The sequence below is a fragment of the Pangasianodon hypophthalmus genome, chromosome 20 (assembly GCF_027358585.1).
Source record: "Pangasianodon hypophthalmus isolate fPanHyp1 chromosome 20, fPanHyp1.pri, whole genome shotgun sequence".
In the NCBI taxonomy this organism is placed as follows: domain Eukaryota; kingdom Metazoa; phylum Chordata; class Actinopteri; order Siluriformes; family Pangasiidae; genus Pangasianodon; species Pangasianodon hypophthalmus.
In genome coordinates this window covers 12768469-12794600 of record NC_069729.1, presented here as the reverse complement: position 1 = coordinate 12794600, position 26132 = coordinate 12768469, and the positions used below count along the sequence as shown (strand labels likewise).

General features: G+C 37.6%; 1 protein-coding gene across 12 annotated transcripts in view; it reads right to left on the bottom strand.

Annotated features, from left to right (window-relative positions):
- atp2b2 (ATPase plasma membrane Ca2+ transporting 2) overlaps nucleotides 1-22941 on the bottom strand; it is a 169501-nt gene extending 146560 nt beyond the window's left edge. For all 12 annotated transcript variants that reach the window (XM_026932428.3, XM_026932426.3, XM_053226920.1 and 9 more), the window contains exons 1-2: nucleotides 22807-22941; nucleotides 22279-22426 (exon numbers count right to left, since the gene is read on the bottom strand). The gene's annotated coding sequence lies outside the window, so the exon portion shown is untranslated. The remainder of the gene's footprint in view (nucleotides 1-22278; nucleotides 22427-22806) is intronic.
- Between the last annotated feature and the right edge of the window lie 3191 nt (nucleotides 22942-26132).

Below are 26132 nucleotides of genomic sequence, written 5' to 3'. Positions count from 1 at the left end.
ATTGGTTCTAGGTACAGTATAAATAATGCATAATGATTCAGAATACAATATAAAGCATGCATACTAATTCTGAAGTACACTAGGAGGCATATATATAACTTCAGGATATACAGCATATATAGTACAAAGTAGAAAGCATGTATATCGGTTAAAGCACTGGTTCTCAACCTGGGGTCCAAGGACCTGCGTGGGTCCATGACGCATAGCCAGGTCTGTGATTTTATTATTATTTTTTTACACTGATGAAAATCTCAATCCACTCTAACCAAAATTATTACATTCATTATTGAGTTCTTGTAGTTATTAGCCAGTCTGACAGGTCATGTGAATTACATGGGTTTAATCCAAATCTCATATTCTGTCAACCTTCACCAAATATGTTCTCTGAGTGGAAAGTTCCAGAATAACAAGCTCTATGGCTGCAGTGAATAACCAAAATATTATTGCACACATTTAAACGATGAGCCTAAAATTTGAATAGTTGGATTACGATCGTAGAATAAATCTGTGCTAAAGGTGTCCACGGAATTTATTTTACAGTTAAAGAGTTTCACGGCTGCAAGAAATTACAATTCTAGTCTTGGAGAGTAGATATCTAGCCGTACTAACACTCTGATAACTAACTGGTGAGTTAGTACAGATGTGTCAGATGAGAATCAGATGTGTCTCTGAGCAAACCCTTAGCCCTTCGCAATTGGAATTAAACCCTCACAGCATGCATACTAGTTCTGAGTACACTAAAAACAATACGAATATGAATACTAGTTTGGAGTACAGTAAGTAGTACAGTATAAAGTATGCATATTAGTGTGTTCACAGAATAAAATATGCATACTAGTTTATAAAGCGTATGCATAATTGTTTTTGTAAAAAAAAAAAAAAAAAAATGTACGCTGTTTTTTAGAAGCAGTTCATGCACGGTACAAGCATGCATACTGTTTTTCTGGTACAATATATGTTATATATATATATATATATATATATATATATAAAGCATACAGTTCAGGACAGTCAAGCATACTTGATACTGAAAGACCAACCTAAAACCACAAACACACACACTGTGTGTGTAAAACCAGCCAATGGAAACCCAATACCATTGATTTAATGTGTGAGGCACAAATGAATGGTCATACGTCATATTTGTAAAATGACCTTGCATCTCATAATGAAAGCCATGCAGCATGCGAGCAGCTCACTATTTTTAGCCTGCAAATTGATTCAATACGTGCGTGTGTGTTCTCACAGCTCTTATAGTAAAAACAATTACGTCTGCGAGGTTTTGTTTCACAGCAGAAAAAGAGAATTCTGGATTGCCCATGTCCAAAAGAGAATCACGATTTTTGTCTCCTTGTTCACCGAGAAATTTGAATTATGGTTCAAAAAAAAAAAAGATCTCTTGCTTCTAAGTTTCCAATTTTATCAAAATGTGCGCTTGCTTAATTTATCCTTTTCATACAAACAGCACTAATTATGTAACTAAAGGTGAAGAAATAGATTAAAATGTTAGGCCTGTTTCTGTTACAGTTATTAAATTATGGATGACAAAAGTCACACAAAAAAACGGAAACGGTTTAATTGATTTTATGCCATTTTCAAAAAACAAGCATAATAGAAGTCTGATCATTATTACCTTGCACAAGTACTTTATAAAGAGCACTCTTTTGCTGACACTGAACATGTAAGTAAATTAAATGGCTTTTAGATTTTAGAAAAAAATTGAATTCAATGACCCAAATAATAACTCAGATATGTAAACATATAAATATATATAAATTCTGTGTATAAAATATTTGGTATTATGGTAACTATGGTACATAATAAATGAATTAAAAACTTCACTATTATTGTGTTAAAAGCCAAAAGAAATTAAATAGTTCATAGAGCTAAGCTTAAAAAAGATTAAAATACGATGTGCTGCAATTCCATTATACTGATGAGTCAATATAGGATTATCAATAGAGCTCTACTTGACCAACCAAATATATTTATGTGAAAATATACTATCGTGGAATGTTTATAATGAATGTGCTGATAATTTGTGATTTTATATAATCCACTCCGAAAGTATTGTAACTGCAAGGCCAATTCTTTTGTTTTACACTGAAGACATCTGAGGGGTGTCTATGGGTGAAAAGCGAACCATTTTGAAGCTGGGAAAAGAGGGAAAATTGGAGCCATTGAACAAGCATCTGGCATAACCAATACAACAATTTGGAATGTCCTGATAAAGAAAGAAACCACTAACAACCAAAGAGGTGATCCACAAAAGTTCTGGAACCAAGATTAACCTCTACCAAAGTGATGGAAAGGCCAAAGTGTGGAGAAATAAAGGATATGCTCCAAAATATGATCCAAAACATACGAGCTCATCGGTCAGTCATGGTGGAGGTAGTGTCAAGGCTTGGACTTGTATGGCTGCTTCTAGAATGGGCTCACTATTCTTTATCAATGATGTAACTCATGATGGTGGCAGCAGAATGAATTCTGAAGTCTACAGAAACATTCTGACTGCCAATTTACAGGAAAATGCATCCAAGCTAATTGGGAGGAACTGTGTCATACAGCAAGACAATGACCCAAAGACTGGCCAAGTCAATCACCAGACCTTAACCCAACTGACCAGGCATTTCGCCTCCTGAAGAGGAGACTGAAGGGAGAAACCCCCCAAAACAAACAACAACTGAAAGAAGCTGTGGTACAATTCTGGAAAATATATTCACGAAAGAAGAATGCAACAGTTTGATGATGTCAGTGGATCGCCAGCTTGATGCAGTTATTGCATGCAAGGGATATGCAAGTAGATATTAAATGTTATTTACTTGACGACTATCTGCTTTACTCACCTAAAAATTGGGTGGTCTGCCACCAAAGGTGCCATGTTCTAAGTATTTTAACACATCTAGGTGTATATAACAGGAAATGAAAGCTGAAATTCTAATCTGTCATCTCGCATTCATTTATTGATCTCAAACCCAGATTGCTTCAGTGCATAGTAAAATCGAAAGAATTGGCCTTGCCGTTCCAATACTTTCAGAGGAGACTACAGGATACTCGTTGTGACAGGCCCATCCAAAATATCCATACAATTCAGTCTTACAGTATTACTAACAATGCTCTAATACTGCACCTTTGGATACCATTTCAGAAATTAGAGTCATTTCAGCTGAGCTGTTTTCACCTTTTAATTCAACATTCACAGCTCCACGGGACACTAACTTGATAAGATCTCCTAGTAACAGAACACTCATATTACATTATTACATTTTTCCATCCATTTCCAAACTTCTGCTTGATACACACTATGGTGAATCTGCGCAGTCGTACCACGTACTACTAGTGACCAGAAGGTTGTAAGTTTAAATCCCAGGCCCAGCACTGTAGAGCCCTTGAGCAAGACCCTAAAGAGAAAGACCCAGCCAAGTGAATGCATGTGCAGCTACTTATAATATCAGAAAGTGCAGTATGTGCATACTAGAATTGGGTACAGTCTAGTTCCAAGCAAAGCCCATGGTTTTAATAATGAAAGGTTTAAAAAATATCATTTGACTAAGACAATCTGAAGCAGACCAGAAGTATGGAAGTACATTTCTTACCTATTAGCCTTCTGAGAGCAAATCAGAAAGAAACAGGACACACAAATCAGATGGCAAATGCTGAGAGAAACCAAAACTCCTTCCACAATAAGCTGTGTTCAGCTGTGCGCTCATGCTGCCCCCTTCTGAGAGCCCCAAACACAATTTACTGTGAAACACAACCCTCTCACGCCCACTGCCCTCCACTGTAACACACCATTAGCTAACTACATAGCTGGAGGACTCCTGGTGCCTTTGAAATGAAGTCTCTGCAGGCCGCTGGAGTGATTACAGCTCAAATTAAAAGCTATTGGTTACCGAGACGGAAAAAAACACAAAGTCTTAAAGTGAAGGCCCAAAGGTCGAAGTAGGCTAATCTTCCAAAATAGAGGTGCTGATGGCGCTCTCAGGACATATCTGTGTGCTTTTGTGTTTTGTCCATTAGTTAGTAATATCCTGGTTTTCACTTTAGAGCTTATGGGAAAGCGATTTATTTATTTACATGCTATTAGGGTTATCAGCTTTACTGATGGAAATGGAGTCCCATAGCTCGTCTCATGCTCATCCTCTGCATGGCAGGTGGAAATGGAAATCAGAGAAGGAGGAATAGGACAGGTAATTTGTTACACCCTTAAAAATGGGTTCCTTTGGGGTTCTTTGGGTTTGGGGTTCTTAGCTTTCTAAAGTGTGTTTTTACATGGAACTCTCTCTGAAAAGGGAAACCTTCTGTTGCAGGATTCCATATAAAACATTTAAGAGTGTTGTTTTTGTCCCTTTAGAGGAAACCCTTATAGTCTATTGATATGCTGAAGTCTAAAATACGGTGAACATTATCTCTGCAGTTTATTTTTTTCAAAAAGCTAACAAAATTCAGTCATTTGTTTCACTTTCTGTAAATGTCTGAGTAGTGTCTCACATTGACCCGGACATAAAAGAAGGAGTTAATCTTTCACAAGACTGACGGCGGGTGGCGTTTCCTTGATGACACACACTCGTCTCTCACTTTAACTATTCATCAGGTGTTATGGTGCTCGGTACCAGCTGCCTCCGGAACAAGTCATTACAACGGAGTCAAACCACCTGCTACATCAATATCGCTCCTCAGATGTTCCATTTAATTAGGCCAAATCAAACGATCCCCATGAGAGTCACTTAGTCAAGCACAGACTGAGTGCTAGGCAGCAGATATACACATGCACAAACACACAACCACACATGCGCACACACAGACACACACTAGTGTAAATCATGGGGGACTCAAAAAAGTATAGAAAGTGTATTCTTTCCATGCTGGGGTCAGTGTTAGCTACAGTGCATTGCTTTATTCGAGGGATGACTGTGATACTGTGATATTTAACATATAGTATAGAACACATCATACAATATTGTGGTCCATTCAGAAGGAGCCTCTTTAGGGAGATGGCATTTTAGGGCAGCGTCTGTGCTCCGGAGATAAAGGCTGCCCCAATTGGACCGCAGCATATGGACAAGTGACTTTGTTTTGGACAAATTTAAAGGAGTGTTCTTCGCTGACAATCCTGTTCACCAGAGAGATCCATAAAAGTGCTGCCATTCTGACTGAAATAAAAATCAGGATTTTCTCTATGCATCATGCAGGGTTATGCTGTAAGTAGGCCAGACTGTGCAAGAAAAAAAAAAACCACATCATTCTGCACTAGTGTACTCAGAGATCTGCTCATTGGTAACTAAAATATTCTCCACTTACATAAAAAAAACAGGAGTGTCTTCACTAAAAGAAAAAATGTAACTGAACCGTAGCAGTGTGGCCCTTGCTTGATTGGCATAATCTCCTTAAATTTAACACCTCAGTCGTGCATGAAATAACTGCCTCCAGTTTGCTGGCCGTTGTTGTATGGCACACCTGCTGATGGTCCCGACGAGGTTCCTGTCAAACTGATTTGTACCTTGCCATTCATTTGACATTCAGTGACTAAGAATAGACTCTCACAGTGAGAGAACGGCCATTACAGCAATTACGCAAGAGTGTGTGTGGGTATTTAATTAAGCGATTGGTTTGGATATTCCATCCATCAGTAGAGATCCAGAGAGGAGTGTAATGACAGGGTTTGGAGCAATATGAAAAAACTGTGAGGAAAAAAAATGCCGCAGCTGGAAAAGTATCTCAGGGAAAAAGGGTTCAAATTTAAAACTCAGACAAGGTAAAGCATGAAATAAGCATCAATTCCAGGTTGTTCAGTGAAGATGCATTAGGAATGTGCATCTGTCCTTCTGAGATGATTTGATGTGCATTTTGACACATGATCAGAGATTCAGTGCATCAAGGATATGATTCAATGTGAAAAAATGAGAAGTGGGAGGCCATGCTTTCTTCACTGCAACTGATAGGCAGAGGGCGAGGCAGGTAATAATTCTAAATAATAGCACACTATTTTTTTTTTACAAATACAGAAATGCTGGATCCATTCAGTCACCATTGCAGAACAACTTTTACATGCTGGTTATTTCCTTCTTTAATGCATCTTTTAATAAACCAGATCATGAATGGTCATCAAATCAGCAAACTCACCTAACTGTAATGGACAAAAGCACATGAGAGCAAACCTACACTGGATTAAATGAGAATCTAGTTAACACCACTTCTAGGAAGGCTCTACTATATGTTTATTTCTGGCAAGAAAAAAGGGGAATTATTATTAGGCGTGTGCTTATATAAAATTCCCATATCGCCATTTACAGAGTTATGCAAATGACTACATGTGAACTAACAGAGAATGTTATCAGAATGCAGTAAATTAACATTGTGGAAATGTTTGCGTTAATAATCTGAATGTATTAAAATGTCGCAGCAACATTGTGTGAACATATAGAAATGTTACATAAACATGTCAGGACACTGGAGCAGCACCAGCTCGTGACCACAGATTTTGGCGGGGCAGGACGACATCAATAACAACATAGCCTCAAACAAAATTAAATCGAGTGGCTATCATGCTTGACATATGCTATAGGCTTAGACCTTGCCAATTGTTTGAGTAACCTAGGTAGTTGAAAGCCAACAACATACAGCCATCCAGCATAAAGTCTAGCATCTTTCGAATGTTTTTTTTTTACATGTACCTTTGTACAACTGTGTTCAAGCCATGTTTTCCACTGCCAGTAAGACGCACACAGAAGAGCTAATGTCATTAACCAGGGATTCCTGCCCAACTACATCTCAAAAACCAAATAAAAGACCCGAAGCTAGCACCAAATATTCAACCAGTGGAAAAGTGAGACACGTTTAGACACACTGTATGCACTTAAACTTTTTGTGGAATTGTATTATATTTAATTCTGATTATCAGCTATAAAAAAAAAAACATCACCTTAGTAAAGAGCCAGAGTAAATTTAAACCCAATCTGGCAACCCCATTGACTGTCCTGTCCGCTGCTTCTCCTCCACTGAAAATGTTCAAAGAGCAAGCATGGGGCAGAGTGATTCCTGCCCCAGTGGACCTCTATTGGTGCTTGCTGCAGTTCCCATTTTTGACCACTAGGTGCAATAATAACTATGGAAGCTAAGTGGGACAGTGAGCGCACTGCCCCACATTTACACATCTAGAAAGGTCAGCAAATCAAAGGAACATCAGTTTATATCTGGCAAATAAATTTTTTTTGTCACTCAACAGAGGTAATTAATGTTTCAGTGTAATTTAAAATGTGTGGAGATGCAAAAGAGGACTTTATGAAGATTAACATTTGTTGAATGGCTGATATAAATGGTGGAGCTCTGCCTGACCTGCCCCTATGGACAAGTCACCATGGCACTGTAGTGTCCAGAAAGCAATCTGCTAGCTTAAACTTAATTCATCTTCAGTAAGCATTGTATCCTGGTGGATCTGGAGCCTATGCTGGTAACACTGGACACAAGGTAAGAATACACCCTGGGACACCATGCACACATACCTAAGTATTCATACCTAGGGGTAATTTACAGTCACCAATCTACCTACCAGCATGTTCTTGGGAAGTGGGAGGAAACTGGAGAATCTGGAGGAAACCCATCCAGACACTGGGAGAACATGTGAAACTCCACACAGTAACGCAAGCTGAGGATCAGAAACGCTACCCACTGCGTACCTGAAAACTGTTAGCTGGAATATATACCTACACCAGATCTTCATTGGGTGGCATTTTATTTTCACTGGCAGTGTCTCTTGATGAGACCATGAATGTTTCACGCAATGCTGCTACAAATTCATCCAAAATAAGGAAGACAGTTCTTATCCTGTCTTCCAACCAGGACTGAGTGTACTCACATACTCAACGAATTCTGCCTACACTGAAGGATGAAGTGCTGTGAAGGGTGTTATTGTAAACCCTAACGACAGGTTGGGAAACATCTTCAGGATGGTAAGAATTGACTGATTGACTGACTCCTGACATTTCAAACCAACCTGAATGTTTAGGAACATTTTCAGTCAGACCCTCTGCATATTTCATAAAAATATCACCACTGCAAAGCTACAATTCTGCACTAACGCAAGCCACAGTCTTAGTTCCAGCTCATACCCATGAACGCCAGAAATCCAAATTAACAGCTTTACCAAAGTTGTGAGATGCGTTTCCATATGTCGGCCTCTATTTAGAGTAAAATGTCTCCTTACCGTTGCTTTAGTCCCACTGCAGTGTGTGTGTTAGTGATGCCTAATTAACACCCAGTCAGTTCCAGAAAAATAAGTGCCATCTGAAACCTGAAACCCCTCATTCATAATGGAGTGGTTCAAAAGAAAAAACACTAAAAAGAAGCCTTAGTCAATACTCAATCTTACTGACACATGAGTAGATCTGCTATTGGTTAGCTGGCATGTGCCAATAATCAGTTATATATTTAGTGATATTGTTATTGTGGACTCTTTAACATATCATGACTGCCATGTATTTACAGCTATCTCGTATTTCAGTCTTTCTATTGGGACTATTTTTCTTTTTAATGTTCTTTTTATTTACCTGTCAGAAGAGACTGAATACATTTGAATACTATTCAAAATTTCATAATATTGATGTACTCAATGGTTAAAAAAAAACATTAGAATGTTTAATATCCCAGGCTTTACACACAGTCTATCACAACATGTTTTCTTAAATTTTTCAGATAAATGATATTTGATGAAGAAAGATGGGATCTGAATAAATTCATGTCATTTACAGCACACTTTATTTTGACACAGGTTTTAAATTATGTCTGTTTTCTAGGGGAATTTAAAAAATCTTTAAAAAAAAAAGTCCTAAAACTGATATTACATATAAGTAGTTCCTATAGTAATTTCCAACAGGCACTCATTAGGATCATTACACTTTTCTGAGGCTGAATCTGAAATGGTGTTCTAGTGGACACAGCTGGATTCTAACAGACTAAATACCCAACGTAGTGAGCATATATACTGAATAATAAACCATCTGCAATTCTACCCTCAGCTCATCAAGCTACATATATACAAGCATGGTACATTCAAATCATACTAAGTGATTCAAATGCAATTTGAATGCAGTTTTAAAGGAATTTCACAACATTAAATGTACACATTGTCTATTTTCAGTGTTTTAATAAAAATTGTTTCAGCAATATTAGGATTAATAAATCTACTCTCAAATATCAGAATTCGCATGATAAAACTGTATAATGGGATCATTTGTCATATTAGAACAATAAAGAATATCCTAATTTTTAAACAAACTGTGACAATATTGTAAACACATACATCAGGAAATGTCTACTGGTATATAATTGCAGTTAGATGGGTCTGTTGTCATGTCTTTGTCAAAAATAGATATAATCCAGATAAATCTCATTTGATAATGCTCAATAAGCAATTTCATTATGGTTTTCTGGAGGCATCAAATGTAGGAAAATGAAAGTGCTTAGAAAAGGTATGAAATATGAAATATAATGAATTACGGTTTAATTTGAGGTGTGATTTTATTTATTTATTTTTTTTGCATCTTGGCATGAAAGTGCTTTGGCATTTTGTTTGCACTTGATTAACTACAATAATGTGATATTATAGATATGCATTAATGACTTGTTTATGTGTACATTACTGAACTCTTATGTTCTGTTTGGGTTAAAATGATCCATGTTACATTCTATCAATGCTAAAAAGATTTTCCTTATTTTGTGCGCTCTGCTTAATTTCTCTAACAAACATTTTTAAAAATCATCTTTAAGTCATATTTATATTACCAAGATAATGCTCTGGGTTATTTTCTCCCTCAAGTACTAAGGTGAAATAAAATTGTTTGTAAAACCAAAAAGGTAATGTTACTATATGTTCCCTATCTTATATTTATACAGCACTCGCACCAGCAATTTGGGAAAAAAAGGATGAATTAGATATTTTCAAATGAATGTTACAACTGTATTTCTTTAAATTCTAAAGTGGCAAGTGGGACACAACATTCCTAGGTAATGAACAGAAGATAAGAACTAGTACAAAGCGCATATAGAAAAATGTTTGTGTGACAATGCAAGATCTCAGACGAACCCAATAAACCACTGCAGCTGTCAGAAAGACTAAAGTGATGAAAGGTGTGTAAGTATATGTTGTCAAAAGCTTCTTGGATAAAGAACTGAAGCCATTAAACCCCAGTCACTGTGTACAAAAGATTCACTAAGATTATGTTCTGTGTCTTTGTGCTATTTTAAAATGTGCCAGAATGTAATGTTTAATGTAATGGACTATATTTTCATGGATTCATTTTATCCAAAGTGGCTTACAAGCAATAGGCATAGCCCAAGCCTAGCACAGAGCGCATGGGCCCAACCTTCCAGTCATTAATACATTAGCTTTAACCCATGTTTATTGGTCCCAGTGGAACAGTTTTTGATGGGATTTTATTAAATTGGACAGATCCACTCATTTGTCATGTCCCACCATCTCCATAATTTGTACATCTGGTTGTTCAACCTATATAAAAATGCAACAACTTTCCATATGTTTTCTAATAAAAAATAAGCAGAATATTTTCAGTACACTACGTTTTTGAGAAGTGCAGTATGCAGTGTTTATAACAGACCCAGACCCATAGTTTTCATAGTTGTGACATATCATTACTGGCTCCAGTCTCATCATACAGCAAACATAGCACTAAATCTGATGTGATGTTTAATAACTTTACTGTCAACTTACGTCATGTCATATTTGCCATGGCGCTGGGCGCTTCTGTAACGACAAAAAAGATGACTAACTGTGACTGAAGAAAGAAAAATCTCCGTAAAATTATGTTTCCAAATTCAAAGGGAGTTAACATTAAACCTGGCACCTGAAGAGCAATGGATACATAGGCTGGATAAATAATGGGTTTTATTTCCACAAAAATAAGAAGACAAAGTGTCAAAGTCGTGATGTAAAATCAATTGTGTGAGCCCACAACTCTCAGTGTCTATTATTCAACAAAACGCCAAACCCACTTGAGATGCTAGAAGGTGCATGTGAGGATGAAGTTTTAGAGATTTGGCTTTTATCTAAGTGACCATTTGAGTCTGATCCAAGCGCAGAGCTGAGCAGGTGAGGTATAGGTGTCTTTCTCAGAGGCCCAACAGTGACTCACAAATAGTATGGGCGATATAGCAAGACCATGACGACATGACGTCCATGACGACACGATGACCACGACGTACTGACAAGAACAGTGATGTTCTCAAAAAAAGCTCACTGAATACATGACATATGATATCATAATATCATATTATATCATATCATCGTATTACTCAGCCGTACTCGGAACTTTCTGGAAACTAGAGCAGAACATTAACCACTGCCCTATTTCCCATGTCCCGTATTTGCTACCATCTGCAAACTACTTCCAAAAACAGCTGATGACATCACCAAGCGATTCAGACTCAATGCAAGCAGACACAAAGAACAAGCCAAATGTAAAACTATTCCTCTGAAGAATGCCAAACAAGGTGGCACATTTGTATCATGTTGGCATAACACAGACGGTCGAGTGATCAAGGGTGAATACCACTACCACAGCAGTCAGTTCCCTGAAGTGTCACGGGTGAATAATTTAGACCAGCTGATTGATAATTGATGAGGACTCATAGAAGCAGGTCAGACTAGAAGTATACCTGAACACAATCGCCCCACTGCATCAGTGTTAGATAGTGTTTCAGCTACCGTTCACCGTAATGACGCCATGTGAGGATCTGTAAATAAAGAGTGGGCTGAATGGAATTAATAAGAGCATAGTTCAGTTACTGTTCACTGTTTTTGGAAAATATTGCTCGTTTCTTATGCTGACTGTGCATTTCTCTCCTCGTTGCTTCCCTCTCAGCAGCACTAACCTATAGTAAATTAGATTATAATCAGACTGGGGTTTTGGTCATTAATGAATGGTGTATCAATTCAATTTAAATTTTACTCATACAGCACTTTGAATAAACATTGTTACAAAGCAATGAGGTAAACTGAGGTAAGGGTGTGTTGTGTGTCCTTTGAGACATGCATTTAGGCAAGATTTTTAAAACAAGGTCGACTGATATATAAAGTGAATATTAGAGAAAATGGTATTCCTGTTTGTAGCCCAACCATCACAGGAGCAACAACCACTGAAGCTGTCCCGAGCCCAGGCTAGGTGAGGGGCCCCAGAGGGTTTAGTTCTCCATTAACATGCAAAATAAAACCATCTGAAATACACTTATTTGATCAAACTTTGATGATCAGAAATATAGTTCTATGCATTGTTTGCAACTCTTATATTTTGATAAGTTAATATTTCCCCTATTTTGAAAAATGTTTCTGCATAATCTTGAGCTTCCACACACACTGTGGCTAATTACAGACATTTTCTCTTATGTAGGGGGTCTCTGGGTATTAGATGCTTTCATTCATGCAAGTTTCCTAATATGTCAGTCATGCACACAAAAAAAGAAAAAAGAGAAGGAGTGATTAGCTTAAGGTACTGTGTGGCAAAGTTCTTAAAGCAATATTAAATAACTCATTAGAATAGATATAGTTACAGATATACTTTGATTATGCATAACAGTTTTTTATATTTCGCAGGTTGTATTTGTGTTTTTTAAATGGTTTATCCTGGGCCTGGACAATATGCATGGCTGGGCCTGCCTATTTGTGTTAGGATTTTTACTGAAGGCTAAATCTGTGTTCATACTGGCAGTAGTTTCTTTGCCTCTTTTTCCCAAATCGCTACATGTTGGTTTCTGATAGGTGTGCGTGACTGACTTGCTGGCCACCATGGTTTCCTTGGTGGTTTTCCAAGCTGCTATAATAGCCATCATCATACGTGTGTTCTTTTATGATTAGGAACAAATATCTGATAGTAACTAAAAAAAGGCAGTCCTCTCAATGACTCTAATTCTTTTGGTAGTTGCCACATTGCTTCATTTTTGTCTTTGCATAAAGTCATAAATGTGCAACTTTATCACTATGCCTGGCTCTGCCTTTTTCTACTTCAGCAAGAGTCTCTCTGCCTCAGGTCGCTGTAAATTGGCAGTTTGTTGCATCGTGTCGCTGCCAGTGGGAATGCAGAGTAAGATTCAGTATTCCTTAAAGACAACCTAAAATCAAAATGAACCTGCTCATGTCCTTGGTCAGATTGTGCAAGATCTCTACAAATCCCACTACAGTGCAGCAACAGTTTCCACCTGATTTTGGTTTTTATTACATTGTGCTAAAAAATTGCTTGTGAAGGTGAGCACAAACATGGGTGTGGCCTGTGAGGGTCACTGGGGCTTTCCTCCCACCCAAAACCAAAGCTGGGAGGGCAACACCACCCAATCCCAAAGCAAAGCTAGAGAAAAGCTACAAATGGTAGAATAGTACGAAAACATATAATGTTCAGTTAGATCCTTAAAATAAATTCAATACCATAACTAAAATGTATGGCAAAACAACCCAAAAAATTTTAATACATTCCCATTTATACATCCCCTCAATTTAAACACCTTTAATATTAATAAAATCAATTTACAGTTTCAGCTGCTAGCTAATCCATAATCTCATGTTAGTTCGTTTCAAAACAAATATGGACAAGTTGATTGATCAGTTGATTGATCACAGTAGAGCCAGATGGAAATAAAATTAAATCACATGAGACTCAATCCCATAAGCTCAACAGATCCAGACGTAACCCTGTCCCATATAGGTTTTAACGCAAATGTACGAGACACAAGCCTCACAAAGCCCTGTATCCGAAACCCGGCCAAGAGAATGAGGATGGGCCTTAACCCAAGTTGGTGCCCATGAGCACAAACATAGAGCACAGCATTCGAGTCACCACCTACTTTACTGCCTCAAATTACTACGGTTTTACTCCTGGGATCAATTTTTCAGCATTTGTCTCAATCTCCTCCTCCTGTATTAGCAGGAGTTTGTCTGTCTCTGCCTCCTCAAGTGCCAGTGACTTTGTGGGAGGTGAGTTGTCTTCTATAATTGCAGAATAATTGTATAATTTAAATCTGAGTACGTTTGTTTTTGACGCCCAATTTTTAAAAGCCAATTCTCTTCCGCCAAATATGTTGTTTCACTCAGAAATACGTGTTTGACTTGTTGAAAAATATCCGTTTCACGTTGACAGAATGAAGTGCCACTGCAAATTTTTATGGGATTTAATGTCATATTTTCACATTAAAAACTATGAAATAAGTAGATGTCATGATAAATGACAAACCCAAACCTAAACAATCTAATTGTCCTCAGCAAATGTTTACACTTCTCTGTAGGTTTCTCAAAATCTATAGTAAACCTATAGAGGACAAAAATACATCCATTATAACTGAGGATATGAATTAAGACTACACATTAGATCATCTCATAGATCATGGTGCTCAAGGGCACACAGGAAGGAGGTAAAGAGCTTCGCAATCACATTCAGCACAGAGTTGAATAATTGAGGTCAAGATGTCAGAGGCAGATGACACTGAATCTTCAGCACTATAGACTGAAGGTCAGTGAAAGAGTTTCAATTACAGCAGCGTACAACAATACACCACTGGAGCACCGAACACGTGCGCAGGTCCTGAAAATAGATCAATACACACCATAATGTAAACCCTACAATTTTTACATAGCTAGCTAATAAATATCTCAAGTGTAAGTTTAGCCACAAGTGTGTGGCCATTTTTCTTGCACCTAGCCTGAACAAAGTATAGTATTCTACAGATTACATTGCTATTTTCTGTCTAAATTGTGTAACTATGTTCTGTTTAATGTGTCGAACACATTTTTAAAAAATGCTTTTAAAGATGTGCTACACAACGCAATTTCTGATGCACTAGTAGATTTTAAAGGTTAAGCTAATTTTGATTATCTAGAACATGGGCTACGTAAAGCAGCATGACGTTATATAAAGATAATCAAAGACATGGTGGTGTATCGTGGCCCATCATGAAGGGGAGTTGCTGTTACCACTCCGAAGTTGATTAGTTTCCAATAAATACACGCTCTGGTGTGTTTTTTTGCCAACCCTAATAATTTTTATTTATTAAACAATAGTGCATTGCACTTCTTAACAAAGTCATATCTATTATTGTGGAACGTCTATGAAACATGTCAGTTCCCGTTCACTTACATCATGGCAGAGATTAACGGATATTCCTTTACCAGCCTTTTTTTTCTACTATAGTTCTATATATTGGCATACAAACTGATATTTTCAAAATCAGTTTTGTGATTCCGGGGACAGAGGGACAGTCCATGAGGGCATGCTGGATCTAGGTTTTGGATGAAGTCCTGGTGACAAACTGCCCTGTACAGTTTTCAATGCTATAGAACACCTGATCCACTTCATTAGCTAATTAACAAACCCTTCACGAAGCACATCAGGTATGCTGGCAGTTAGGAATACCTGAAAGTGTTCAGGTCAGTGGGTCAGCAGGACTGGAGCTCAAAATACCTTGCTTAATGAATTTAGTATTGTTAGATTAACTTTCAGTCCAGTAGTTTTCAACAACATACAATCTTCTATTGGCAGGAACACAACTTTCTGCTTGTGATCATTTTTAATTATTGTACATGACACAAGCCTGACACATTTTGAAGAGCATTCTCTACATGTACACTAGAAGTTGGCTAAAGGCATTAAAACAAAAGCGCACACCGACAGCACGTTAACAACCTGACAGCAGTCAAATGTCATCCAAGCTTAATATAACAGGCATGCTTATTAACAGTTTTTTACTCTACGCCTGTGTGTGTGTGAAATTCTTATGCAGATTATGTGGTCCTAGTGACTGCGCCTGCTGAGCAATACAACACAGCACACACACATACAGTGCAGCCTGTAAGCAAATTAAACACAGACACATTTTTTGTCGTTTGGATCTGTAGGCCAGAACATTGGATTTATAATGAAAAAGTGCAGAATGTCAGCTTTAATTTGAGGGTAGTGACCTCTATATTCTCTCAACCACACAGGAACCACAGCCCTTATTATAAACAGACCCTCCATTCCTAAGGATCAATGGTGATCAGTCATTTGGCCCAGATGGTTCTTGTTCAGTGATTTGTCCTTGCATCCCTTTAATGTACATGGAGCTGTAAGGTTTAGGGTTGATTACAAATATGGCTTTTGCATCTTCGGTCCCACAATATGAGGGTTTTAGAAGTGTAAATGCCAGTAAATCATGCCATGATAAATCAATAAATCGATTAAAACATTAGCGTTAAAACATTACGATGTAGAAAATGGGCTGTATGGTTTAGCCATTACAGAAGTGGAAACCAGTAAATTATATTGGACATTCTGCACACTAACCTTATTCTGCTAGTACACGTTTTCCAAATCAATAACACGACATGCACTGCCTGCGTCAGAAACAGCAAAATGTCAATATTTGCAAGAGATCATATCACTACAGTAGCTAACATGAACAATGATTTAAGCAGGGACGCTCGTCGGCTGTTCATGTTCAGCGTGAAAAGCTCAGAAGATGTCAAATGCATACTCTCATGTCTATGTTATGAATGGCAATCACCCATAATTTACCAGGCACATGCATGGCACAGCTGATTTCATTGGGTGACGCCCACAAAACTCCATAAATGGCAAAGCTCACGCAGCTGAAATGATGCCTAAACGGCAAAAAGACTTTTTCAGAGATATAATTTAAAATTATTTTGACTCATGTCTATACCAATGAAAATATATAGGGCTATTATTTAACAGTATAACAACCCCTTTAAAAAGGCCACAATCTGGAGCCGAATTACAGAAAAGGTGAATTAGAAGTAAATAAAGTGAGGTGAAAAGAAAATGTTTTGACATGAAAATGGAGAAAAAACTGTACTCAGGTGATTATGGACACCAAGGACATCATGAAGAGAAACTGATTTTTTTTTTTTTTATTGAAAGCAAAGTGTCTCAGCAACTCTTGGCCAGAAATTTCTCTCACACCAATGAGCCCTCCCCGATGTTGTGTTGGAAAAATGTATGTTGGTGTATTCAGATGTACCCTAAGCAACAGCAAGGTGTGACCACTGAATTGGCTTTTACACCAGGCAATTATTAATCACATCTGGTCTAACCACTGCTTTATCGGAGAAAACAGAAAAGCATATTTTTACGGTGATTCCTGTATCGCTTTAGAATGGGATCAAATCAGAAACACTATACCACAGATGTTGGCGCCTCTGTTTTTAGTAGGAGAATAAACAGTCGTAAAATAACTAGAAAACAAGTGATCTTCCCAACCCACACAATCACAAAGAGAAACAAAATACAATATACTCCGTAAATCCCTATCTGACTAATAAGCATGGGAGAACACTAAACAAAAATAGAGTCTACTTTCCCATCACTTTGCTTTTCAGTGCAGTACAGACATATCTAGACTTTATACCAAAGAAAAGCAAATCTAAAAGGTAAAGCATGTAGAAAACAGGCATAATGTCATACACAGGCAATAGTCAAAGAGTTGTACAAAGATCACAAGCAAGCCAGGCTAGACAAAGCAAGGGCACAGGCAGGAGGGTGGATGCAGGAAGAGGCAAATATCATGTCCCTACTGACTACATATACACCAATACACATATGGCGTCAGTGCTTTGTCGTCCGAATTCTCAGTGGACATACTGTATTCCCTGGATAGTGCACTATATTATTACGCACAGTGCACTGTAAATTAGGCATATACACCATGCACAATGCTACTACACTAAGTACCACATGGCATAACGATTTCTTTCAAGATGTCAAGATGGATACCAGAACCACCAACTTTATATACAAATATAAATCAAAATGTTTAATGTTTAATGACCAATAAAGCCAACAGGTATGTGTTAGTGGTGTATTCATGGCAGGACACTACAGGTAGACATTTTGGTCACATCAATCATTTTTTAGATTTTTGGATAAACTGCGTGTGTAACATGTCTTCTCTTAACCTGTAGCAACAAAAATATCAAAACTCAACAGGACAATTTCACTGTTTCTGTATACCTGCGATCACCACGTTATCTGAAACTCCGCCCACTTGGCACCCTGAAAAGCTTGTCTCCTGATATATGTCCTTTTATATGTCATTACGATATACATGTTAACTGTTGTAACACATTATGTCACATCTTTAAAACCATCTTTCTCAAAATTAGGGTTTTTTTTTTCTATATTCAGAACCAAAAATCTATATGATGTACATTCATGTAAATGTACATGTCCATTCCTATCCCTATTTAGAAGGCTATTACAGAGGGATTTTATTATTGTTGGATTCAGGTTAAATTTTACACTGAAAAAATGGCTTAAAATATTTTTCATAACAGTGTATGGTATTTTCCGATTAAACAATAAAGAAAAGTGTTTCTAACAAACTTTTCTGTAAAATTCTATTAAGAGCTTCTGCACAGTAAAATACATCTATTCATACTAACGAGGTTTGTGTGCACTGCGTTCAGTTATTTATTTTTTAAATAAGAATAGTTTTTTTAAATATAAATTATTGACTGTTTTGAACATCTTGTCTGCAATTTTTTTAATGAAAAAAACTGAATGGATATAACATACACAAACCTAACATCATTAAAAGGCTAGATTTTTGGTTTTGTTAAGAATGCAAATGTATGAATTTTTAATTACATAAAGCCTCACTTGCATAAATTTTTGAAAAAGTTCCAATAGGAAAAATAGACAGAAAGAAGAAAAAGACTCCATAAAGTTGTAATGCGTATTGCTTTAAAAAAAAAGGTTACCCAACCTCTAGTGTCTTGCCTTAATACAATAAATCATTTTCTGTATTTCAGTAGTTTTGGGGTTTCAGGTTGCCAGGTAATTTATAATAGTCAGATTCTGTTACTATAACGTGTTTCTGGTGCACTCACTAGTAAGTGACTATATGGAACAGTTTATAGAGTGAGGACTGATATCTGATACAGAAAGTATACTGCACACTGAACAGCCAAATGCAGCAAAGGTCATAATAACAGGGATTACTGGATCAATTTTTCCCCCCAGTTATATTGCTGATGCTCCACCACGATGGATGATCATGACAGTGTTACGTAACAAGGACACAGCTGAATTCCAATCTGAGCAATCTCATTACAGTTTCATGCCCACATTTCAGATAAGTGCCCAGTCTAGGACTACACGAGATAGTGGGTCAGATCTGATTTTTGTCCAAACTGCTTTTGATCTGTCCCATTTCGGGGTGAAAAGTTGGAACTTGTCCAATTCTAACCCTGTAATGTGAACACAGCCATCGTTTCATTTCAAATCCTAAGTGATGGATTTCAGACAAATACATAAGAACATTGATCAAACTCCAAATAACCTACAACACCAACAAGGTATCAGTATCAACATGACTTCTTAGCCAAATACATTCACCATACTTGGACCTTGAGTTAAATGAGGTATTATGCAAACCTATTATTCTAAGATCAAGATCGAACATCACACTCTCTTAGAATCAACATTAAAATTGCTTAAGGGTAAATCCATATGTTTCCTCTAGACCATAAAAAGCTGATCAAAGGAATAATCTCACAAATTAGTACTGCATCCAAGAAGTCTAGATCCAAGTTCATAAAAACTACATGTACATATATATACCTGGAGTCTGACCTTTTCATGCTGAGGTAATGATGCATGCAGAGGCAGCTTATGTTTTTCCAAACAATAAGGCAGTTCATATCTGTAGCTTACCCTGAAAACGAATCCTGACAATTGTGTAAAGCACATTTATTATTGAAACTGATTAATTATGTAGTATTGACTGTAAATCAAGCAAGTCCTACTCATAGAACTATGCACAACCCATCACCTAAGCCCATGATTATCATGAACTTTAAGCCTGCACCTTAAGGTCACGTCAAACATGGCTGCTCTAGCTATCGACTTCATTCTGTATACACAGTCGCCCCAAATTTTTCTGCAAATTTTATTGTCAAACTCTCAACAAATTGTATTTAAATAATCTGTCTGAAAAAATTTGGAAAACTTTGCCCCTTGTATGCAACCAAGCATGAAAACATGATATAAAGGATTTCATATAGCTATTCAAAGCTACTTTTTATCTATTAGGCAAAACTCTACCAGTTATTAAAACTCATTTTACTACATTCGTTTGTAGAGTAAGATGGTACATATGGTTAGGGCAAGTAAATTTTAATTTTGTAAAATTTACTTTTTACTATTATCTCTGATGAGGGATGGTAAAAACATGTTATTTGGTATAAAAATACCAGAACAACTTTTGATTTTGAAATTGGACTGTCTTTAGCTTGGTAAATTTTAACATTTTGTGCACTATATATGACGGGTGAAAACCATAAAAATACAAATTTTCAATAATTTAACATTTATTCCCCAAAACATGCAATGTTAGAACAATAGCATTAGGAAGTGTCAATTACAAACTACCAGATTAGTTGAGTTTAAACCACAAGTTTCATCAATTCTTGCTTGACATAAATAAATTAATGAATAAAAATATCCAATATAATAAAATGTTCTTGAAAATTCACTTAAAAGGCAAATGATGAGCTTAACTTTTAATTTCATTAAAGATATTCCTTTGAAAACAAATAGACATCGATGAAATACTGGGCTAAAATTTGAAAATATTTATTATTTTCAAGTAATGATTTACCAAGCAATTTTAAAACTTAGTGAGTTTGAGTTTCTCATGTCAAAATACACGTCTTTAGCACCCGCATATTGTATACACACACTTTTACAAAATTGACACACCCTAACATATGGTGCTAATTTTGACTGTAAACATTAGTGTATAAGCCACGCCATATAACCACCAACATTCTGGCAAACAGCAGCTAAGTCTATCTGCAGTTCCTTTTCTTTAGCTCTCACATCATGGCTTATGAGACCACAATTCAACTGTCATTTATCTGAAAATGTTTCTTATCAAAATTACATTTCTGGGCATAAATCACCTACAACAATTTGTTGTGTATATGGCTGCCTACTGTATTTTCAATACATTAATTTTTGTTTTTATTAAAAAGTAATGGATTTCGGAGCAAAAGTACATCCATTTCATATTGTAATTGAGACAGATGATTAGAATAATGCTTTTTTTTTTTTTTTTTTTTTTTTTTTTTTTTTGCTGTTTAGACTGTTCAGTCTAGACAGATTTTCCAAACTAATACATTGTAAAAACAGCAAAGCTTTAGTGTGTTTTACTGCCTTGTAAAGTCTTTTTGTGAATCTTTTTGCTGCATAGTCATTTATTTAGTACCATTACAAACACCTCTCCAACACTGTGAACAACTGCAATAGTAATGCAAGCTAAACTACACTTTTGTGCAGTGAATTTCAAAGGTCTGTCGTGATTTTCACAGCTAGTGGTCACAAAACTTTACAGTTAATAAATGTAATTCAATTCAAACAACCCATAAACTCAGTAAAGAAAATTGTGGTTTTAATGCATAATAATGCTGATTAATTAGTTCAATGTTCATCATTTAACATCTATAGCCACACTCACACACACAACTATGACTGCTACGTTTCTGGGTTAATCTATGTTTTTGCTTTGATCCTCTATATCCTTCACCTGAGTGTACTCTTGCACCAATGCTCCAGAAGACTTTGTTCCATTTACTCCTATGGCACCGAGCAACGTCCCCTGACAGTGCAATAAGAAATAATGAGCAGCACTATGATGCTTGTGAAACGAACCACAACAAAAAGGAGACGCTTCACATCACAAGGTGCATTTCAGTCCATAAGACTAACAACCTTGTAGCAAGACTGAGCACATTTTCACTGGCACTACAAGAGCCAGAACCCAGTCCATACATGGAGCTGAGAAGCTCTGTGGTAGTCCTGAGATTCAAACTCAGAACCTTCTGGTCATTAGTACAACTGCCTCATACACACTGGATTTTCCAAACATCCATGCACTAAAAAATTGCTTACTTTTGCTATGGACTGTACTCAGTTTTATCATAAGCGTGACCTTTTTACAGCAGCCTCTCTCATGCATGTGAAAATCCCAACATTATACAGTAATAGTCTCAGCTCAGTGTTCATGTAGCAGAAAAAAAAAAAAGTTATGTTTTTGAATATATAAAGGCTACCTATGGACATGCATCTCATCCATCCAAAAACCAAAAGCATGCATCTTCTACTGATCAGTCTCTCATCTGATCAAACCAGTCTGAGCTCAGGCGCTGTGCTGCACGTGCTCACATGAACGCATGTCCAGCTCGCGCGTGCCGCAGTGTGTCCGCGTTGCATTGCATTGCCTTACCTGTGTCTGAAGGCGCGTGCAGAGTGTGTGTGCATCCGCTGTGTGAGATCTGATGCTCAGCTTCACATCGCCTCCTCCTTGCGCCTCCTTCCTACAACGCACCTGACCCAGATCCTTTTTTTTTTTTTTCCTTTAATGGAACAGCAACCTGCAAGAGGAATGAGAATCTGCTAGTTTCGAAATCACGATGCATTTGTGGCAGAAATTAAGGTGAAAAAAAGCGCGCGAGTCCATGACGGATTTGTTTTTTTTTTTTTCCTTCTGCAGTTTGCAGCTTGCTGATTGAAAAACGCTGCATTCAATTCAGCCCTTTATGTTTCTCTAAACGCTGTCGTATGTCTCATTTCTCCTCTTTATTGCTCATTCTAGGTTTGCAATCAAGCAAAGTTCGACCTCGCGCGCTGTTTGTTCAACTTTGTTCACGTCCGCGAGCTCATGTGCATGTTTTACAATGCGTCCCTTCAGACGCCTGAGGAAAGCAAAAGCACCCTGATGCTCTGGAAAGTTTTTCCAAACTCTTTTGCTTACCTATTTTTTTCCCCTTTAGTTTTTTTTTCCCTGTTCCGCGTGCTTTCTGTGGTCCACCCTGTTAGAGATCCTGAGAGAGAGAGACAGAAGGAAAGAGAGCAACAGAGGAGTAGATTTAAGGGACTGAGATTTTCCATTACGTACCTTATTGTGCAAAGCCTCGAGGGGGGGGAGGGGGGGGGGACAACGAGCAGGGAGCACTCCCCAACAACACACAGGTCTGCATGCACACACATAACAAGCATGCATGCAGTGCATTATCAAAAAAAAACAGGATGCTTTATGTAAATACAGTGTGTGCATGATCATATGAATGTGGGGTTTCATATGCATGAGCATACTGATTACTCATGCAAGTCTATATACCAGATCCCACTGGATCAGTCACTGGATTATACGAGAGTTGTCACCAGCAATACACTCAGTTCTGCATGAACCCATACACATAAGGAGCAAAAACACATTGCCTGTTGATTATTTGAGGAAGCATATACACTGCTGAAAAGGACAATGATGAATGCACAGCATTCTAGAAATGTGTAACAGTGCAATGCAGCCATGACAAATAAAGCCATACTGATTACCTAAGGAAGTTTATGAACTAGATAAACAAGTACTGCCTACAACTACAGTGCTCTATGTTAGAAATTAGAGAGCTCTCACTAATAATGCACACACAGCTGTAATTGTAACTGTAAGCGTGCTCTGATTAACAATAAGTATTTGCATTCAACCACAACATAGTAATGAAAACAAAATGCATGTATGGCTAATAAAGCCATATTGATCATCTGAATAACTTTATACACTGATCAGCTATAACATTAAAACCACTGCCAGGTGAAGTGAATAACATTGATTATCTCATTACAATGGCACTTGTCAGGGGTGGGATATATTAGGCAGCAAGTCAACAGACAGTTCTCAAAGTTGATGTGTTGGAAGCTGGAAAAATGGGCAAGCATAAGGATCTGAGCGACTTTGACAAGGGCCAAATTGTGATGGCTAGATGACTGGGTCAGAGCATCTCCAAAATGGCAGGTCTTGTGGGGTGTTTATTCGGGAGGGTGGGGGAGAAGGGTAGCCCGTCTGGTCCGATTCCACAGAAGAGGTACTGTAGCACTGAAAAAGTTAATGCTGGCTATGATAGAAAGGTGTCAGAACACACGGTTCATCACAGCTTGCTGCGTATGGGACTGCATAGCTGCAGACCGGTCAGAGTGCCCATGCTGACCCTGTCCACCGCTGAAAGCACCTACAATGTGCACATGAGCATCAAAACTGGACCATGGAGCGGTGGAAGAAGGTGGCCTGGTCTGATGAATCACGTTTTCTTTTACATCATGTGAATGGCTAGGTGCGTGTGCGTCATTTACCTGGGGAAGAGAGGGCACCAGGATGTACTATGGGATGAAGGGAAGCCCGGCGGAGGCAGTGTGATGCTCTGGGGAATGTTCTGCTGGGAAATCTTGGGTCCTGGCATTCATGTGGATGTTACTTTGATACATACTACCTACAAACTAAACATTGTTGCAGACCAAGTACACCCCCTCATGGCAACGGTATTCCCTAATGGCAGTGGCCTCTTTCAGCAGCATAATGCGCCCTGCCACACTGTAAAAAATTGCTCAGGAATGGTTTGAGGAACATGACAAAGAGTTCAAGGTGTTGACTTGGCCTCCAAATTCCCCAGATCTCAATCTGATCGAACATCTGTGGGATGTGCTGGACAAACATCCCAATCCATTCCAATCCAATCCAAAAGTCCAATCCATGAAGACACCACCTCACAGCTTACAGGACTTAAAGGATCTGCTGCTAACGTCTTGGTGCAAGATACCACAGCACACCTTCAGAGGTCTAGTGGAGTCCGTGCCTTGACGGATCAGAGCTGTTTTGGCGGCACAAGGGGGACCTACACAATATTAGGCAGGTGGTTTTAATGTCCTGGCTGATTGGTGTACATTATTAGTGCACTGTGTTGGGCATAAGTTCCTTTATTAAAAATGCACTGCATCAATAAATAATTTCATGTCAACAAAATATGATAGGATTCACAACACACATATTTTGATTAAGAGCAGTAATGTGGGTCAGTCATGTGTTTATTCTTTCAAAGAAATGTATACAAATGCCATGCTGAATCAAAAAAGTGATACTGATTATTTGAGAAAGTTTAAAAACTATTAGTGTGAATAAAAATGAGTAAAAATCATATTGATTAAGGATTTTAAACCACTGATTATTGAAATTGTTGAACGTGGGAGTAAAAATGTTACGCCATGTTGCACCATGTTCCTTTGGGAAAAATGCATTGGAAAAGATCACAGTTTATCTACAGCTTTATTACCTGTCACTTTCTTGGGTGTTCCGCTGTGTTACACCCCTGCATCTCCTGCGCAAGGACATAGACCCTGTGGAGCTGCTTAATTGTCTGTAGATATGTTATTTAAGCAAAGGAACATAGAGGAATCATACGGTAATTGTACGTTGAATCATTACTGAACTTTCCACGTTGCTTTGGGTGAAGACGCAGCCGTTACCTGGATGTTCTGCATGCTGAGCTTAAACAACATGTCCTTCATGAGCTCCCTGAGCACCTGAGGCCCTTTCTGTGCATCACACTCCCTAATGAGCACTCAACTATCGCCGCAAGCTAGAGAAGTTTAATCATAAGAAAACAATAATAAAGCCGAGGAGGCTGTACTCCAGTGCACAGGTCATTAAGGCTTCAGGAAAATGCAGTGTTGGGGAATAAGACCAACATGGCAACAAGCTGAAGAGTATCACCGCTAAGTGTCACAGTGATGTGGGCAAATATTGAATACTGACATAAAAAATTTAATTTCTTTAGAAATAACTTGTACAGATAATATTTTTCCCAAATTTGGGAAAAACATGATCAAGTCCCAGCAGTTTTTAACCACCTCAGTGGTTTTAACCAAACCAAAGTCCACCCACCAAAAATATCTAACCATCAGCAGCCCTATGATTATATATTACACTGAATATTATGTGATTATATTATTACACTGATAAATGTTTATTACAGTGGCAAACAGTTTATAGATCTGGACATGTAATTAATACAATAACATTGTTGAATTCTTGAATCTGAAGTCATAAGGCATTGATTAATTTTCTATAATAGTAGCTCCGATAGTTTATATTAATGTGCTTGTTCTAATACATTACTATTTCTATAATAACAGCTTACATGGGGACTTGTATGGCAGATGCTCCACATAAACAGACGAAAAAGACTTTAACTGTTGATATGGCAAAGTTTTCTGTGAGTAGATGTTTATGTTTATGTAGTACTTTTT